This window comes from Pelecanus crispus, chromosome 1 (assembly GCF_030463565.1).
Source record: "Pelecanus crispus isolate bPelCri1 chromosome 1, bPelCri1.pri, whole genome shotgun sequence".
In the NCBI taxonomy this organism is placed as follows: domain Eukaryota; kingdom Metazoa; phylum Chordata; class Aves; order Pelecaniformes; family Pelecanidae; genus Pelecanus; species Pelecanus crispus.
This window is the reverse complement of record NC_134643.1, coordinates 216,512,745-216,533,059: the sequence shown is the minus strand read 5'-3', so window position 1 is coordinate 216,533,059 and position 20,315 is coordinate 216,512,745.

Here is a 20,315-nt window from a genome sequence, read left to right as displayed (position 1 = left end):
TTGCCATGGTGTACACCTTAACCTAATTTCTTGCCATGGTGAGTCATCTGATCGCATGCATGTAGACTGAGCACAGGAATTCATTTTCCTCCCCAAAAGATTGGCTAGACATGCATCAAATTGCAGAGCTGTCCATTTTTGGGAGGCCTTCACAAGGAAGTCAGTAGTAGACCACAGGCCAGATGAACCCTCTTGGTGGGTCAGAGACCAACCACAGGTTATAGACTAGGTGTTTAATGCATGTAATTGTTACATGGTACTTACTTGTATGACCGAGTGCAAACCCTAGCTACACAATGACAGAAGTATGTAGATGTAAGACTTAGAAGTTTATAATAAAACAAGATCATTCAGCAAGATAAGCAGGAAAGTCAATATACCAGCTCACTATATTCGCACAGCCAGTTCCCAGAGAGTACAGATCTCAACCCTTTTTTGCTAGCACTGCAGAGGAGAGGTGGTTATACTCTGCTTTCCTACCAGATGGCATTGTGGAGCATCAACAGGCAGACTAATTTTCTCTACTCCTTCCCAAGGAAATACACCATCGTCCTGCCAGTTAATAAAGTGTAACCAACTACAGAAAGCAAAGACTGATCATGCTGCTTACAGCATATATCTCTAAGCCACAGACAGAAATAATCTGTGTGACATGAGTACAACACATTGCCCCTGACATTCAGCATCATGGTCAAAATCCAGAGTCATGTCTATCTGTGTATTTTTGAAGCTTGTGGTGCTTTTCCTTCCTCCACTTCAGCTACCTTCAGGAAACTCTAGAATCTCCAAAATGGATTGTTTTGGGGTTGAAGGCAATAAAGAAGCATTGCTGAGATATCCACAAATTAGTTTAGCTCCAATCCAGCCTCCTTCTCAGCCTTGACATATAACCAGTCATTGTCTATAAAGAACTATACTGAACTATAAACTCAGCTGAAGGATTCTGAAATGCTAAGTCATATAATTCTACTTATATTTAATTTCAGTAACGGTGATGAATTGTATAACTATATAGTAATTGATATTCTAAACTGAATGGGCAGCAGTCATTTAAAGAAGAGTTCAGAAGCTGAAGCTAAAATAGCTGTTTCTTTCTTTTTAACATAAAAGATGGCTAGTACTGAAAACATTGTCTTAGTGAACAACTCCTCTGTTATCCATTAGCTTTTCGATGAATATGAAGGGAAGTTTATTTCCCTATACCTTTTCCCCTCTCCCTGTTTTTAAAGAGCCTTACAGTAGGAATACTTAATACTGGAAAATTACTGCATTCTGAGGTTATATTCTGTCATTTTATTAACACTGAATAGTATTCTGTTCTCTAAGCATCCTTACTGAAACCATTGGGATAACTCCTGAAGTAGAGAGATAGTGGTGAAAGAAGAATATCAAACTTTGGCTCGTTAAAATGGAAAGAAAACACAAATATCATTTTTATGACTTTCTGTTGTTTGAGTTTTGTTATTATACTCTTAATATAATATTTGAAGAAGGTGCTTAGGTTTTAAGACATCTGTGGAGACCATCAAAATGACAAATGCTAACAAAAGGTAAGGAAGGGAGTTATTAAAAGATAAGAATATTGAAATCCATATCGATTAACAGGCTAATCAGAGCAGAGAATACATGGATCATTACATATCTCAATTCAAATTCCAAGGTTGAGATGCTTAATTTTTTTTTAATAGGCTCAAAGCAATAACGTATCTTTAATCAAAGCAGCTCAATATTGCACATTACAGTGTAATAACATTTGGTTTTAAAAACTCACTTCCAAATAAATTAACAGAATGCGGACACATTAAAACAAATTTAGGGAGACATCCTTTAGATACTCTTTTTATTTCCTAGTTCTGCAACCAAAGGCCTTTGGAAATGAACAGATACACTTCATACAGAGCTACTTTCTATCATTCACTGTGATAAAATTTGGATACTGATGCAGAATATTGGAGATTTGACTTCTCTAAAGCAGTGACAATTAGCATTTTACATATAAGATCAGATAGCATTTTACAGAAGATCAGATAAATTCTTGCAGTCTTGGGAAACAGTGATCATTATCTCTTTATGAAGAGACTGTATTAATATTATGGAAAAATCTGATAATCACAGTTGCCACATAATTACTCTTGGTCATAGAGACAATGGATAAGACTTCCAAAAGTATCTACAAGGTGCAGGACTATAAGTCCTTGTGTCTTAACATCAAGTTTTGTCCAGATGATAAATGGTCTTGTTGCCTTTTTAGGAATGCAGGATTAGAATCCTAAATTCATCAAGTCTGAATATACCTTTAGCCATACCAGTTAGCTACACCAGAGTCGTCTGCTTGCTGTGCCTCAAAATGTGCCTTTTCAAGTAAAAGGAACCTTTCATCCTCATGGAAAATGATCTGAACCTTTGGGGTCACTTTGTGTAAGAGCCACCCAAGCAAGCTTTCCTACTGTTACAACAACTTCAGTGTGCTCCTCTGTAGAAACCTACCAGACAGATATCTGCTGCCTATTTATCAGAACACCAGGACCAACCCTCTGCTTTTTGACAGACCCAAATCCCATCTGATGTTCCTCTTTTCCAAAACACCATTACTAGGGCTTGAGAAAGTCAGGATAATGTAGAATCCCAGCACACAGCCAGTCACTGCATCAAAACACAGAAAGAAAAAAAAGGCATTTAGCTAGCAAGATTTTCCAGAACTTACTGGGAAAACCTAAAGTTCTTGGATCTGTCCAAGCCAAGACTCAAGGCAGAAAGCTAAGTGGCTTCATTACACTCCACCAAACTTCTTGCAGAGCAGAAATAAACTCTTCAGCCAGCTAAAATGGGAATTTAATCAAGTATAAGCTATAAGCATCATTTACTGTAACACCCTGGCTTCTGGCTATCTTTCTTAACACTAGTTCCAGAAGAGTTATCTTTCATAAGAAGGCTGTGAAACTAAACAAAACAAAAAAGACTTGTTCTTTGATTTCTAACAACATGTGAAAAACTAGAACTTTTTTTCAGTCAAACTCCAGAACCTTCTTCATTTTTAATAAAGACAACACTATGACTCTCCATGCCTTCTGAGGAAAAACAGAAAGAATAATTACAATTTACAAAAAAGCCCTCAATATCATCTAAATTTAGAGTATCACACTGCTATCTCACTCACATACTTTATTTCTCACCTGTTAAATTATACTTGCTGGGAACACAGCCAAGGAACAACTGCTGGCATTGTCACTCTGTAAGAAACAACATTACAGATATTACTTAGAAAACACGGGTGGGTTGTGTTGGTTTTTTTTTAAACTTGGAATGGAAAAATATCTTAGAAGCTATTAAAGAGAAGACAAATTAACTGGGAACTTAATCCACTGCTTTGTTCTTCGGAATGGCTAAATCTAATAACTGTGAAGATTTGTTATGGATGTTCAATATCTTGCTCAAGAAAATATCTATCAAATCGATTGTATCTCCTCACCACTCCCAACCACAAGCAAGTGTTATGAACACATGTCAAGGAGATGTGGCAGGCAAGAAGGGAAATACTAAACATTTTTTAATACAGAATTCATTCCCTGAACATGGTGCAAACAACTAAGTTAATTAAAAACTTTCTAAATATTATGTGTCTGGAAGTGGAACAAAACAGCCCTGATTTTCCTTGTGATTCAGCCTTTTTCTGTTTGTGTAATGGCATAGAAGACTACAAAGGAGATGAAATGGTTTCTCTGCTCTGCCCAGGCTAAAGGAGCTGTCGGGGCAAGGGAGCAGAGAGAGAGTGGCATTTCACAATGTGCTGTGGCTGCTCTGCAGCGCCACAGCTGATCTCACTGGGCTGAAGCAAGCAACAAATATTGTGACAAAACTTCTACTGTTTCTGAGCTCCACTTTTTGCACAGTTCAAGGTGGAATAGAGTTTTTATATTTGTTTATTCTAATGCCTAATATTCTTAATGATTTCCTAAGAAATTTTTGTTGATAAACTGTCACAAACGGAAAGAGTTGAAAACAAATTTTTTTCCTCTTCAGATAAGAATCCTCTTTGTAGTATTATCTAGTAAATGGTTCACACTGAATTTTCAGGGTATAGTATGCTTGGGTTATGCCTGGGTATGTATTTCCATGAGGACTTGAGGCTGATTAGATTTTCAGTTCTTGACGTGTGTTGAGCACCTCACGTTTAGGACCTGAAGACCCTGAAATCCAAAGGATGCTCTCATCTAAGACAGGCTTTTACACTGCATTGAACTTTTTGTGTTGAACGCACTTGTGCATTATCACTGCACATGCAATGATAATATATATACAAATCCTGTGTCTCTAAACCTTCAGTTTGAAAACCCAGCTAATCTCACTGGTAGCAATGTATTAACACATTATATAGCATTTTCTAAGAAACACTGAGTGCAGAACCTGGTACCTGGTATAATAATGCTGGGTATGAAACTACAGAAAACAAAGAATAAACTTTTTAAAATATATTTTAAATATTATTTATTATTTTATTTTTTAATTAATTCTTAATTAATTATTAATCAATTTTTTAATTATTAAAAAAATTTAATTTAATTATTTTAAATATATTCACCCCTCTTGTTTATTATGATGTAATATTAACATCTGGCTGTTGGGATTATATTGACATTGTCTTTCAGATCTCCCAGACTGCTTATGTAAGTGTTTCAGTTGTGCTTAGATGGAAAAGTTTGTAAACTTTGGAATGTCTGGTGCATTTCTTATTGCTGTAAATGGAGCAGCTTTTGCATATAGTCCCACTGTGAATGATATTGTTTCATTTTTAAATACAGTCCTCAATAACCACTTGCAAATGTCTCTGCTTCAAGGCAGTTAGACACTCAGGTGCTCTGTAAAGATTGTTTGTCAAAGATAAGTACTCCAGAAGGTTGTAAACAAGCTTCAGATATAACATAAATGCATTGCTCTTACGAATACCTTGTCTTTGGTGAATTCTTGGCTCCATTAAAGTTGCTGGGAATTTTGCCATTGACCTGTCTGGGGCCAATATTTCATCTATTTGTTCTGTTTTAGTGCAGGACCATTGGGAACTCCAGCACATCCCTTGGTAAAAAAAAAAAAAAAAAATCTAATGCTTAAGGCACAGATCCCCACTTCAAAAGCATCATGCAAGCAACAGCACTGCATCCTCAGTATCATGCTAGAATGGCTATGAAGGCTGAGCATCAGCTCCTAGATCAAAAAGTCCCCTTCCTGCAGCATCCCCAGCTAGGGACTAAGCTCCCTCCAGTTTCACAGCATCACAGAATGGTGGAGGTGGGAAGGCAGCTTCGGAGATCAGCTAGTCCATCTCCCTGCTCAAAGCAGAGTCACTGAAAGCAGGCTGCTCAGGGCTGTGTCCGGCTGGTTTTTTAATATCTCAAATAGTGGAAAAAACCTCTCTGGGCAACCTGTGCCAAAGTTTGACCACTCTCACAGAGAAAAAGGTTTTTTCCTCATGTTTAAACAGAATTTCCTGTGTTTCAGTTGGTGCCCATCACCCCTTGTCCTCTCACTGGGCACTACTGAGAAAAGCCGAACTCCATAATTTAATCTCCATCAGATACTTATCGATAAAATTCCCCCACTCCTTCTCTTCTCCAGGCTGAACAGTCCCAGCTCTGTCAGCCTCTCCCTGTGTGGGAAAAACAGAATTCAGATTCAGAATTCAGAATCCAATTTCAGATTCAGAAAAGCAGTTCAGCATGTGCTTATCAGAGCTTTGTGTTGGATGGTCACCGTATTTCACGGGGACATGCAGAGATGTTGAAATTCCATCCAGATCCAGAAAAAATTTCCAATACTTCAAAATTGTCTGTGAAAGAGAAATCTATGAAGTCCCTATCTAATCTCTGCAGCTACTCAGCAGAAAAGCAAGGAAGTCCTAAAACCTCCAGCCTCACAACCTGGGGAGCTATTGGGTCCATGACTCCGCAGCAGCCCATCTGGAGGGCTGCCCTTTGGTCAGGACTTGAGACACCCCTTGTCTGCAGCTCTGTAACAGTCAAACTTCCATTCCATACTTTTGAGACAATACAGTTCTATTGTATGGCTTGTTTATTTCAAATACAATAATTTACTCGAAAGTCACAAAAGAAATAAATTTCCCCAAAGACAGTTATTTAAATTAAAGCATTTCCTGCAGAACAGAACTTTAAATTAGAAAATAAAATTGCAGACAAGCATAAAGTTGACATTTCAGTTCAATTAGGAAGACTACTGTACAAATACTTGCTGTTGATATCAAAACAAGTCAGACTCCAAACTGCTGGTAATAATGAAATTAAAATTAGGTGCACAGATGAGGCACTGAGTTAAAACTTGGACTGCTCTTCACTAATTCTGATAGGCAAAATTCATCCCATTACAAAAGATCAATAAATGGTTCATATATTGCTGTGCACCACCTGAGGTCTTGCTTCACATAGTGGGCAGGGTCCTCATATTAAAATTCAGAAATGTGAGCTCTTGCATCTGTATTACTAAGATGTTAAAGCCCTGTACTGGTGCTTTACATTTCTACATGGGAAAATTATATTCTCACTCTCATAAATTATTCTGTGACCTATATATGACAAGCTTAAAAAAAAAAAAAAATAGCTACTGTAAGTGGAAAGTAAGAAGTGAATAGGTCCTGTGCTGAACTCCTGTAGAGGGATGGATTTCCTTCACTTAGAACAATTTAATTTACACTTACTTCATCCAGGAACTCCTTGTGTCATATTAACAAGCTGAAAATGAACTGTATGGATATGTCCAGCAAAATGATACTATATCACATCAAAAGGAATTAGGTCTCATTGAACAGAATTCAGTTAAAAAAGCAAACTGCATCAGCAAGTAGCACAGTGGCATTCATCCAGCTTGTGTTTTGGTGGTTCCTGGACCAAGATATTTAAAGGATCAGGGTGTAAGTGAAGAGCCCCAGAGAATACAGTTGTCAGACATGTACACAGAATTCAAGGCCTCCTTCTAACCAGCCCATTTACAAATTTAACATTTAACCACGTAGTCTATACTCCTTATATAGCCCCTGCAGGCACCGATAAATGGTGTCTATAAATTCACCCCTTTCCCCCTGAACACCAACCTTAAAATGGTACTTTGTACTTGGGCTTCCCTGGGGCAAGGAGAGCAGCTGGGGCTGGCAGGACAGCAGGTCTAATCTCACCCATCATCACCCTGGCCACAGATCTGCGTCACCACACAGAGGGAAACACTGTGCGCCCGGCTAATAACTGATCAAAACCACACATGGAGGACACGAGGGAGTAGGTCATGACTCCGTTCCCCAAATTTGCCCAAATCAGTGTTCACGGTGCTTTGTTTCTGATTTGCAATCTACAGCTGAGCTCTGGATATGACTCCAAACCAAACAGCAGCAGCAGCACCAGCACCAGAGACAGCTGTATGAAAAGGGAATTCGCCAAGAGCATTTGTTGGTTTTGTTCATAGACTAAAAAAAACTATTTCAACTTAAACATCATGCACAGATGTTCTCTGGAATAGAGTACAGACCCATTTTATGAAAGTGCCCTTTCACTGTTCACTTCTGGTGGCTCTCAGTGAAACAGTGACTTTCTGGACTGACCAATACTCATGGCCAGTGAGTTTATTATATTCAATTCTTTGAAAATCATTAAAGTGCCTACAACAGTTTCATATGAAACATACTCTACATCAGGCATCTTCAGACACTACTCAGGACTGACTTCCTTTGCATTCAGAACTGAATTAAGAGGCATCTGGAATAGTAAATGCTATAAATAAAATGTCCAAATAAAGTGTCCAATTTGCATAAATGCCAATATTCCAAGGAGAAATGAAGCAGCAGAACTTCCTCGGCTACACTTTCAGAGTGATTTCCTGGTGTGAGACGTACCCCTTTAAAGAATAATTTACAGCAACCCTCAGGAAAGATGAACTGCAAAGAAAACCCTGACTCATGATGGCTCTTCTTGTCTGGCTGCTAATATTGTTGTGATTTACCTTGTAAAAGGTAAGTACTAAGATACAGCCCCGTTTTTCTAGGTACATGTAAATTCTTAAAAGGTACATCCTTCTTGGAAGCACTTTCAGTCCTCTAATGCCACATAACACACTGCATTTTCATTAATATAGTTTGGGTAATGCAGTCTCATTGTGTGACATTTATTGTTAATAATCTGCAGTTTATCAAGCTTCCTTGTTAAGTGTCTGCCACTGGGACTTGTCTTGAATATAGACCTTAACTCTTGTGCTCCCGTGCAATAGGGGCAGTGTCTCAGCATTTTTGCTGTGTCAGTAGGCTGAGAAAGGGAGAAGGGACTAGTCACAGGCCGTATGGCAATGTGGTGGATGTTTTTGGATCACCACTCTTGTTAACCACCAACTGATCCATCCTTTTGACCTATGAGGAAATCACATTAATTGGGAAGAGCAAGCAAAGGCATCACACAATAAAACCCCATGGAGATTTGCTACCTACCTCATTCTTATGCCAAATGACCACAGGCTCCTGTACTTCTGACAACTACTCATGCAAGAGCTCAGCAGATGGACTGATGAGGAATTTTCCAGTGATTGGGTTACTATCCAAAAATACCATTAAGGAGAGTAATCACAACACCCAGATTTGGGCCAACTTATTTATGTAATTTCCATTGAAGCTTTACCTATATTGCATAGAAAAGCAGATTCCCCTGATCTCTGACTCATCTTCTCTATCCCAAGAATTACAAAATGTTCAGCAGGAGGCAAGCTAATTATCTTAGGCACCTAGAGTTAAAAGATTTCATTGTTGTCTTTGTCTATATCTAAATGCTTAATCTTCATTTCAGTGAGATTTCACTTTAAAAAAGGAACAGAATATTTTGACCTCCAATGACATTTTGTTTCCATATTTAACTTTTTTATTATACATTAGGCAAGTGAAGAAAGTTTAAGAAAATTGAATACTTTACATTTTGTTATCAAAACAAATCCTTTTGGTTTTCTTTATATTAAATGCTTTGCTTGAAGCTTGGGATTGTTTTTTTTTTTTTAAAGGGGGGTTTATGGGTATTATTTTAGCAAGCACATTGTTTTCATTCCATTTTGGAATGGGACAAAATATATCAGCATCACATGGTTACTCAGAAAACAGAAAATCTTGGTCATATGCAGCTTCACTCAGCAGTCATTCACCTCCATACCAGAAATAACTGCTTCAGTCTAAGCCAAGTTACTGGGACTGTGCAATGGAAACTGGATGAAGTGCATTAGCTTGGGATTGATACAGTGGAGGTCAGGTTAGATGATGAACTGGCTGGTCCTGGTCTTAACTCCAGGAAATTTTTCAGCCTGCTTGGGGGGTGAGATATTGCATTTTCCATAGCCTGGGTAAAGCAATTTGTCAAGTCTCAGGAACATGAGTAAAGCCAATGCTCTAACAGGATTTCTAATATGATCATCCATTGTTCTAGGTTAAAATAGGGAAAAGGAAGGAAAGAAAAGACTCAAGATGTATTTTCAGGTCTGTAGGGTAGCTAGTTCTTGGATTTATGTCTTTCCCCCAACTACTGATGCAGATCTTTCCCCGAGTATCTGAAGTATCAATCAATATCTGACTCAGTCACCAAAGTAATTTCAGAAATATCTTTCTACTTCATTCCAAGACTTCAACCTTTTGAATTTTCATTCTCAAGCAGCTTTGCAGCCTCCAGTAGTACCACCACAAAGCTGCCAGAGGGCCAAACCATCTGCCCACAGCCCAAACCAGCTGCCTTCTTTCGAAACAACTTCTCGTATGTACCTGAGATTGAGCTGCAAGCCAGAGCAATTATTTAGGCAGCCTTCAGCCTGGTCCTCATCATTCTGTTTCCTGAGGGCTCTTCAGAGCCTCTTCAATTGCATGGCAGTAGATTCACCCATTCCTCTGAAGTGTCTGTTGGCATATGTTGCTAAGAGCTCGACATATGTTGAGTGTACATCCATTCAGGCACACGGCAGAAGTTCTTATGGACATTGGACCATGTAAACAAAGACTTCCCACCCTGTGACAGAAGAGACCAGAGTTTTGGTGACGTGATGGACATGCATCTGGCAACTTCTTAATGGAATGTGTAAGGATTTGGTCAAGATGGTTGATTTTGACATATGCAATCTCTACATATGTTTGCTGTGCATTCACGGGATAAGAAACACCTGCCTTGAACTGCAGGCATGTGGTGGGACCAGCTCCGTCATATATCGAGCTTAAATGGTACTAAGGGTTCATATATGGCACCCTCCTACCAGAGGGTTTGGTACCACAAGGCTAAGGTAACTTTATCTTGTAGAGGACACTCTGACAGACAAGACCATTTAGAAACCTGGTCAGGAGAAACAGAGGTTGCCAGAGGTGTACATAGTCAGGTACAAGAAAGAGACTTCTAATCTGTGGATTGCCTGTGCCATAGTCCATCCAAATTTACAGGCCAATGATCTTTTCCTGAATGAAACCTGCAGATGTTCATGCTACTTTTTTTGTTCAAAATAGCTGGACATTTGAGGTGCCTAAGGGAATGTGGGGAGTTGCAGCTGGACATCAGGGGCTGCTGATCTGTACCAGCACTAGGCAGAGGCAGGAATACCCAGCAGCAAGTGAGGTCATTAATCACAGTACCATAAGTTTGGCCTTTTGACTGATTAGATCCCATATAATGAGATGCACTAACCCTGTTTCTGATCTTGTCATTGCAAGCACTGTATTCAGTGTTTTTATACTGAGATGAAATTGTGAGGGACTCCATGATGTGGCTATGGCCCATTTTTGAACTCACTCTCTTTCTATTTCTTTAGTTGCCATTGAAAGAAAATTATTTAGGATCCTGTCCCCCTCCTGCTTTTTGGCATCTTGAGATGGATATTCTCTTAATTCCTAAGTCTTAGGTGACATTGGCAATTTAAAGTCTTGAATGCACTCTCAGCATGGAGAGAACATAAATTATTTTCTATTCCAACAGCACCAGGGAACAGAACAAGGTCAGGTACTGTCATCAATTCATTTTTATTTATTTACTTATTTATTTTTAAACTAATTCAAGGAAAACTCATAAAATACTTTTTGAAAAAGAAGCCAGATTCACCTCTGTCTCCATCATGATTCACTGGATCTGCACGTACCAGAAATAAGATCGAAGATAGCTGCTTCATTTGAAACCAAGACTTCTGTCCACAAGAACATAGATGCGATTTATTGCCCTCCTAGTCCTCTGCTGTTCAGAGTTCCACATCTGAGCTAGACCTGGTAGGTGCCTGCCATAGCCATTGGTCTCATGACTCTACATTCATGAACACTTCTGACATCTGACGTAACAGGTGCTCACTCTATGTTGAAATCATACAGTCATGTGCTGAAGTATGCACTGGATGGATGGATGGATGAATGAACCTGTGATCACACATCAAGAACCCTTTGGAAATGGGAGAGAAATTGCCTCTGCCAAGGCATGTTTCATCTCATTTATTTTAGACATCCACCTGAGAAAGAGATGAATCACACCCTAGAGGTTCCTGCTCATCTGCTTTTATTAGGCAGGGATTCAAGACTGACTGTTTCTCACACAGACATCTCCACTGGAGAGGTCTGAATCCTAACAGAGGAATTTTTCCCCACCTTACTTTCCTTCTCCCACAAATATATGGCACAACTCAATTTGTATGCTGCATCTCTGTAAAGACAAGGGACTCTCTTTTTATGCACATTAATCTCCTGACCTGCGCTTCAAAGGCTGAAAAATAAAAGATGATGCCCTGCCTTTTGTTTGGTTTATTATAATGAAAAAACAAGCAGTTTGTGCCCTAGGTGTGATTTACGCTGAATGATGTGCAGTATTTTCCTTCCTTTATTGGGTGTGCCAACATTTTAGGAATAAATCTAGAAAATGTGCAAATTCTAATATCTGTGTATGTGAGTTTAGTGCCCTTATATAGACAAGTTAACTCGGTTTGCATCAGCCAATTTATTTCTTGGCAGTTTCTCAGTTTTGAGGTAGAAAGTAAGTTGTTTGTGAAACCATCTACTCTTACACATCTTTGCATGGATTAATTCTTCACTCCTTTTCTGTCTTCAGACAGTAATTGTTCTTAGGTTGAAGAGGGCTGTGGTCTTGGTTTACTTTTTAAAAAAAAAATGATGATGAACAAGTGGAAATTGTCACAGACAACAGAGCGCAGTCATTAACAAAGTTAAATAACAATCAAGGCAGATTTTTTTTTAATCTCAAACTTCTGTTTTACATCAGAACTAATTATTTCAACTCACATCCTGGCACAACTCACCATTATAATGGAAGGGAGTTTTCAATGAAAAACCTGCACCTTTATAAAGAAGCTTGGCTTTAAGTTGTCTCCCACTGAAACATCAGAAGATCAATACTGCATAGCACCCCAGTATACTGGCTTATTGTGAATATCCTGCTGGCTACAATTCAGCTTTCCATTTAATTGTGCTCTTATTTAAAATTCTGCTGCACCCGCAGAAGCGCAAGAGAAACCTGATAGGCATTTTGTAAGGTTATGAACAATGAAAACCCTAGATAAATGTCAGAGAAAAGATAGTAGGCCATAAATCATCACTTGATGGTATCAGGTGAAATAACCTGTTCTCTCCCCCACCTCCCCAGGGCAAGCAACCCTGAATATGTTAAATGCTGAATTTATCAGTGATGCAACATCCCCACTGACTCTTAGATATCAGGCCATTTCATCAGTGATGGAGAATTTTTTTTCATCTTACAGTTCTTTTGATTTTTCTGGGGACAAGATGTCTCAAGCGACAGAAAAAAATAGGACAGAGTGGCAGCAAAACTTAAAAATCCAGCCTTGAAAGTGATTGCCTTGTATCTGCCTTCAAAAAAGTTGTGAAATAGATCTATTCATACAACAAGAGTAAGACAATTTATTTTCCACCATCTCTTTGATAATCATGAATACTAATGGTATCTCCGCAATGTTGTCTTGTCAAATTATGGCAACCCAGGCACTCAGGCTGCCCGATGCAGTCTCTCCATACCTAGATACAGGCAAAGCAGCAAAGGAAGAAAACCAGCCCATCCTGTAACCAAATGGGGAATCATTAACAAATGTTTCCAGATCAAAACAATTTTTCTTTTTGTCTCCACGTTTTCTGCTTCATTTCATTCCACAGTTGCAGGGGGGAATGTTGTCGTCTGGCATTGGTAGCAACATTGTATAAAATGCAACACCCAAAGGAAAAAAAATATTCTATTTTTGCTTGAAAATTGGAGTCAGATTTTCAGAGGAAGGGAGCTAAATCATGCCTGCCAGATAGTGAATCCTTGCAGGCACACACAGCCACAGCCATGCAGAGCATGCACGTGAAGCCCTGCCAAAGCTGGGCTGAGGAACGGCCATGCTCCTCCTTATTCCTCCATTTATTCCTCCTCTTTACTCCTCCCCTTTATTCCTCCCCAAAGAGCAGAAATGCAGCTCTGGGGCCTCTTTCCCACTCTGTGACCCCCTGCATCAGGTTTCCCCGTATGCAAGGAGGGGTCTCAAAACAAGATGATGGCCACCAACTACTGCACCTAATGACCACGCTGCCCAGCAGCTGGGTAGAAAAACCCTCCCAGAGAAGGTCTCCATCTGCAAAGGAGCCCTTGCAGAAGGGACACACCTTGGCACCCCATTACCTCCACAGTTACAGAGCTCAGTCACTTGACTTGGGTGAAGCTTTTCACATGCTGAGGAACCAGAAAGATCATGCAATTTGGAGATCCACATGCATGTTTGCACACTGTGGATGTTTCAGTGCACCTTTGGACAACATTCCTGTTTGCAGCTATCTATGATTCTATGGTGAAGGGAAAAAACAGCTCACTCTTGTTGAAATGAAAAGATCCACGTGTAAATAATTGCTGCTTTGCATTTCTCACAAGCAGAGCCCTGCGTATGTTTGGGGTGGGAAGTGTGACTCATAGAGATTCCTCGGGGAGCGCTGAGCAGCAGGCACCCTGGTAGCGAATATAGCATGCTTTGAAACAGCATGGCGTGCGCATACTCCTTCCCTGTGCAGTCATTAGCTAGCTGCAAATGCTGGGCCAGATAGCTGGAGGTGTTGACAATATTGCACTCCTCCGGCTTGGGGAGAGTGGTGACCCATGGAGCTGAAACTCTGGGGACCATTTGCACAGAAGGGGTTGCCCTGAAGTTTGGGGCAGGGCCAGCCCCTCTGCTACTTGAAACTTTGTTCAAGACTTTCATTTTTGTAGGGTTTGAACAGCATCCAAATAAGTTAAAACCACAGATGGGATGAAGTGAACTTGGATTTAAATTTGGATTTCACACTGCACATATGCATACACATACGTGCACACAGCACAGCAGCTTCTCTGATCGGAGAGATGGGTTTGAACCGGTCTTGAGAGATATCAGCCGTGACACTGCACCCCTAAATCACCCATGTCCTGTGAATTACAGCCACAGATATTGGGGGGACGGGGAAAGGGAGAAGGAAAACTCTCTTCCTCTCTAAAAATAAGTTTTAATCAATCCACAGCAAATACCTCTCATTTCCCATCCGTCTCCTCATTACCTATGACAAATAGAAAGTAACACCTTCTCTCAGCTCCAGGTTTCTTCTGCTGATTTTCTGTGTGGTTGCCTTTCATATATGAGCAGACAAGGACTGAACCGTTATTTCTCACCGCAGCTCTCAGCAGCTCTGAGAGACTCATGGCTTCTTTCCCTCCCCCAAAAAGGGAAACATCTAAATGCTCAGGGACTCCTTGAATTTCTCAACAGCTTAAGTTTCTCCTTACTCCTTTGCACTTACATATCTGCAGAGAGGACTGGGAAATCACATTAAGTCTCTGATTTGCACTTATGCTACACATCCCCTGAGCCTATCTGGGTCTTTGAAGGGGACTTTCAAACTGGGAGAAGAGTTTGTTTTTTCTTATTTATTTATATTAGCTTCCATGTTACATCAGCTGAAATTGCCACTTGCCTGATCCTCAGATAAGACTGCATGGGCTTTTAGGCATCTGGATCTCCTAGAAGAAAGGAAGGATGGTCTTCCACCTGATCTCACGGGCCAGAGAATTGGTTGTCTAAATTGTCTTCTACAGAGATCTGGATAATTTTGGGAAAGAAAATCTGTATTCTCCTCTGCCTTGTGTCTTGTCTGTGCCATGACAAGGTGGCTCAGTACAAAAGGGCTTTAAATCAGAACAGCCAGGTTAGGCACACTTGTCTTACACAGGTGTAAATGATGCTGTGAGATAATGCGATGTAAAGCAGGACAAGCTTTGTGCCTTTGTTTCATCACCTGTGAAGTTTTGTGTGATTTGGTTTTCTTTGAATTTATAAAGTAAATTTAAAATCACCAGGAGGGGAGAATGCAAGATATGAAACATCCGTTCTTCATACATGAATTAAAATTATAGCTCTGGCAATTGTCACTGAAGAACCCTGAATACTTTATGTAAGAATACAGCCTCCTTCCTGATGTTGGATCATATTCCTACTTAACCAATTGTACTCCATATTTTAAATGGCCTTCTCTGATGGTTTTAAACACTGTTGTCAAATATTTAAGAAGCTTTCCCTCAGAGACGGATGCATTTCAATGGTGAATGAAGAGACCACATGTGCAACTTAAATATCCCTGTTCATATGCAGAGGTCACTTGAAATGAAGAATACTAGATACCGTAACAGAGTGTTTCATTTATTGTGTGTCTGATAGTTAATATTTTCTTCTTCAACTCTGTTATTCATAAAATGTAAGTTTTGTTTCTGAGCCTAAAAATGGAAACCTTGTGTTATTTGGAATATGACTTCTCTTGTTCCTCTTCCTGGGAAAAAATATAAAAAAAACCCCAAAACCCCAAACCACAAAACCTGTGAATTTCTAACACCAAAACAAAAGTGGTGCCTTTTATCTTTAACCTCCTTCAGCAGCAAGGTATAATAACTACACACAAACAGCATTGATTGAATAAGATAAAGCTGTTCATACAGGAAAAAAAAGCCTCCAACTCGAAGAAACATTTAAGAAGTGTGAATGTACATATACTATAACTTCCTTTTGCAAAGCGCATAAACGTAAGCTGCATGTCAAGTTAATTATGGTTGTACACAGGGGCTTCATTTGCAGCAATTTGTTCTCATTGGGATGGTTATTGGGACTACCATTCTCAAAATCAGTCCAAGAAATCTCCTAATCTCTGCAAATCCAACAGAACCATAGCAAGAAATGCTGTTAGGAAAGAAATTTATTACTCCTCCAAAGTAAACAGGAGAGCATGTTTCCCACCCCCGCTAAACACAGAAACTTCTTAGCTATGCCACTGCCCCAGTTAAAAACAAACAAAAGGGTTGCAATAGCCATTGGAGCCTTTCAGCTTCAAGTATGTACTCAGAAAGGTTCTCCTTGTGAGGTTAACGTCTAATGAATATTGCAGGAGAACTTGCTGGTTCTGGCTGTATCAAAACCTTGCTGCATAAAGCACTAAACACACAGAAGGGAGCCACAAATGGACCTTTTTTCTTCATGCTGGAAAAAGGTTAACTGGGAAATTTTTTTTTTGGAGGCCGAGTGATTCCCAAGCACTTTAATTTATGTATTTATTTATTTATCATACCCTATTTAAATGAGGGGAGAAAAAAGTTAAAGTTCTGTTTTCTAGGTGTGTGGAAAGTGATATAAGGGATGGAAAAACCTGGAAATGCAGAGCGCAAAACACGACAAGGTAATTAATGAACCGAAGGGAAGCATCAGAGTAACAGATGACACATTGTTTGGTCCAAAGCCATGCAAACACAGAGCCTTGCTAGAGGGGGAATGGTGCCCAAAAAAGAGAAACCCTACATTCTACTACAAACCAGATGTGAGACTTGGAGGAGACATGAATAATTATGGGATAAAGGGAAGCTCATATTGAAATGAGAAACAGAAAACATATATGTAATTTCTAGAAAATTGTATATGTAATGTACGCAACATACCACCACCATTTCTCTTGATTGGCTTTGGGTTGAACCTTCAGTTGAGCATCCAAACACGCAAGTAGTCTCCTCGTCTTCAAGCGGTTATGGCTAGATAGGTGCTTAAGTGCCAGGATGAATCAAAGACCACAGCTGTCCCTCTCATGCCACCCTCCACTGCCGTCCCCTTGTTATTTACCCAGGTAGTCTCCACCGCTGCCTGTGAGTACATTCCCCACATAACTATGCCCCAGGCAAGGAATTCCACTTAAAAGCCTTCAGCATCTGTCACTAACTTAAGTGTGTGCCCCTGACATTCTCCTGCTGCTGTCAGGTTTGACATGAGCTAATAATAGCTTTCTAACATTTATCTTTTCTACGCTGCTCAGATTTTTGTTTTCCTTAATGAGGTCTTCTATGTGGCTCCAACTTTCCAAAGAACCTGCTGCACTTTCTCCATCCAACGTGAATACTAGCGAGCGACCAAGCTGCACCACTGCTTGGGTTGCTTTCTGCTGGAGCTTCCCACCACTGCAGCTCATTCTCACAACAATTCACCAGAGCAGCTCTTGGCCTCACTCACTGCCCATGCTGCAGCTGAACGCTTTCCTCCACGTCGCTTGCAATGCTCCTGCTTTGAGCAGTGGTGTCCCCAGAGATATGTTCAAAAGAGGAGAAATGGTTTATAAATAAACCTTGATGGAATAAAACCTAGATGACAGGCATCCAGTCCCACAGACAACGGGATGCTGGTCATCACGGACGGAAAGTTGAACATAGATTAATTCAGGCTAGAAGTGAGATACTTTGCTTCATCAATGAGCATTGTTGAGACAGATTACAAGGGTTGGAGTGAGTTTCTCCCACTAGTAATTTTGAAACCAAGACTAGATTTATTTTTGTTTGTTCTGAAACATTTACTCCAAACAAGAATTACCTCAGAGAAATGAAAAGGACTTTGTAATATGAACAGGTCATCCCAATAAGCATTAGCAAAGTTGTATTTCCCCACTCTCAAAAATTTTAGGGATATTCCCCTTAACCTCCAAGGAGTCTACGACACTCCTTCCCAGTTCACTTGTCACATCCACCCTGCCACAGAGGCGTCATCCATGTTGTCACACTGTTCAGCAATTAAGCACAATAACGTTTGACAGTAGACCCCAGTTTAAGGGATCAGGATGTTGTGTAAGGGCACCAAATCAACCTGTTGGATTGGGGACGAATATAAAAAACCACTGGGTGCCACTTAAAACACAGTGGGAAGACAGAAGCACTGGAGAGAGCTGGTCTCACCCCACTGATTTTATTTTGCACGTGGGTGCCCAGCAGCGCTCCGGAAATCAAACCCTGGATGCACTTTGCATGGGTTTGTCCGCCTCCCCCAGCTTTCCATACTCCTTTAACAGCTGAGCTGTGTAAAAAACTCTGTCTCTCACTTCAGACTACCATGACATTTTTTTAAAGGGAAGAAAGATTGTCTCACTAAGAGTAAAATGATCCTCTTGGGTATCAGGGAATGAAGTCTAGTGCAGGATCATGGCACATACAGGAGGAGACAGGAGATGCCTGAACTGCAAAAGCAATTAGATCCACAGCGTTTCAGGACTTATTTTCAATGGCTCAGTGTTCTTACCACAACACACGCACAATTTTTATGGAAAGCAGATAAGACTCATAAAAATATCTGCTTCGTTAAAACTTGATTTCCTGCAAAGATTTTCCTAACTGCAAATTTTCAATCCGTTCCAGGCACAATCCTTTGCAAATAGCATGAAAACGGTTTATTTTATTTAAAACAAAGAAACAAGCAAACAAAAACCTTTTCACTTACTGAATCATAAAATTATTCTGAGTGTTTAGATTCAGTATCTTATGGTTAAGAATTACTACTAAAGATTATCTAAAAACTAGCCTAGAATTCTGACTGAACCAGAAAATAACTGACTATGATTTATTAAGTGATCAGGCTGATAATTCTGTTAGATCTGAAAATTGCCTTGCCTAGCTATTAGAAGGTGACTTTAATTAAAGGAAACCTGGGCTGTCTGCAAGCACAGTGGTCTGATCAGAAGATCAGGGAGTGAGTTGGTCACAGCTTATATGTATCTGCACAACACTGATAACACGCTCCCAGTCCCACAGACAGTGATACAACGAACACCACTGGCTGAAATGTTAAGGCAGATTAATTCAAACACAAATTTTTATTAGCAAGGATAATTACTTGTTCATAGAACTTAGCTGTGGCTATAGCAGGCCACTGGTGGTTTTTAAAACTAGAAGTGGATTTTCTGGCGTTTGAAAGATCTACTCCAGTTGGAACATGAATTATGTCAGAGAAGGTCTGTGGTTTGTCTTGTAGGGATGTCAGAATAGATTATTACACCGGTTCCTTTTTGTACCAGATTTCACAAGTGTGTGTGATATAGTAGAGTATGTTTTAACTGCAATCATGTCTTCCTATATATGGCTGAAAAAATGGTTTTGCTGAACTCAAAGTGTGGCTCCAGTTGGGTTCAATAAGTTCATCACAACACTGAATGTTTCCAAAGTACAAATTCCCACAGAGCTGGAACTGGGATCCTTTTGCCTGACAAGGTATTACTTACAGAATAGAGGGAATTCATAGCAATAAATACATCCAAGCCCCACTGCACATTTTTGCTAACACCCAGAAAAAACAGACATCAAGCCTGTAGGAGGGGTAGGAACTGAAAGAAGCTACTGGCACCTGGCATGGAGAATGAATTTAGAGAGGGGACACAGGATGAAAGAGGGGACGCAGGGAGAGGGAAGGAGATAGAGGATCCTTGTGTGCAGAGATGCCTCACCAGGAGTCTGTTTGCACAGGACAGAAGGAATCTGTTGTGCCAGTCACTCCTAAGACACACCTTGCAAGTCACCCCTGTTGTTATATTCATCTCTGAGGAAATCAAAGGAAGTTCTGCAACCTTTCTGTCTGTTTCTCAGCTGTGCAACAGCATATGTCCCACAGCTGAGACTCCGGGTTCATTTTTAACATGTCCCAGATATTTAGTGGATAACCTTAAAGATAAGGAGGTCAGTGAAGTTTTTGATGAATTTCAACATTTTAATAAATCCATTTAGTACCTAATATTTTTCTACAGCCTTCAATGGCACTTATGTATATGGTTGCAACTTTGATGAATGTCCAGCTTTCATCCACATGTTAAGATAGAAATAGCATTTAAATTGAAGATTTGTAACTTGACCTCAACATTGCAGCTATTTAGTGACTAAGAAAAGGAAATTCCCATATTCTCTTTCCAGTTTATGACATCATTTCCTTCTGCACTGGCTTACTTTGGGGCAACATATCAAAATAAATTCAGT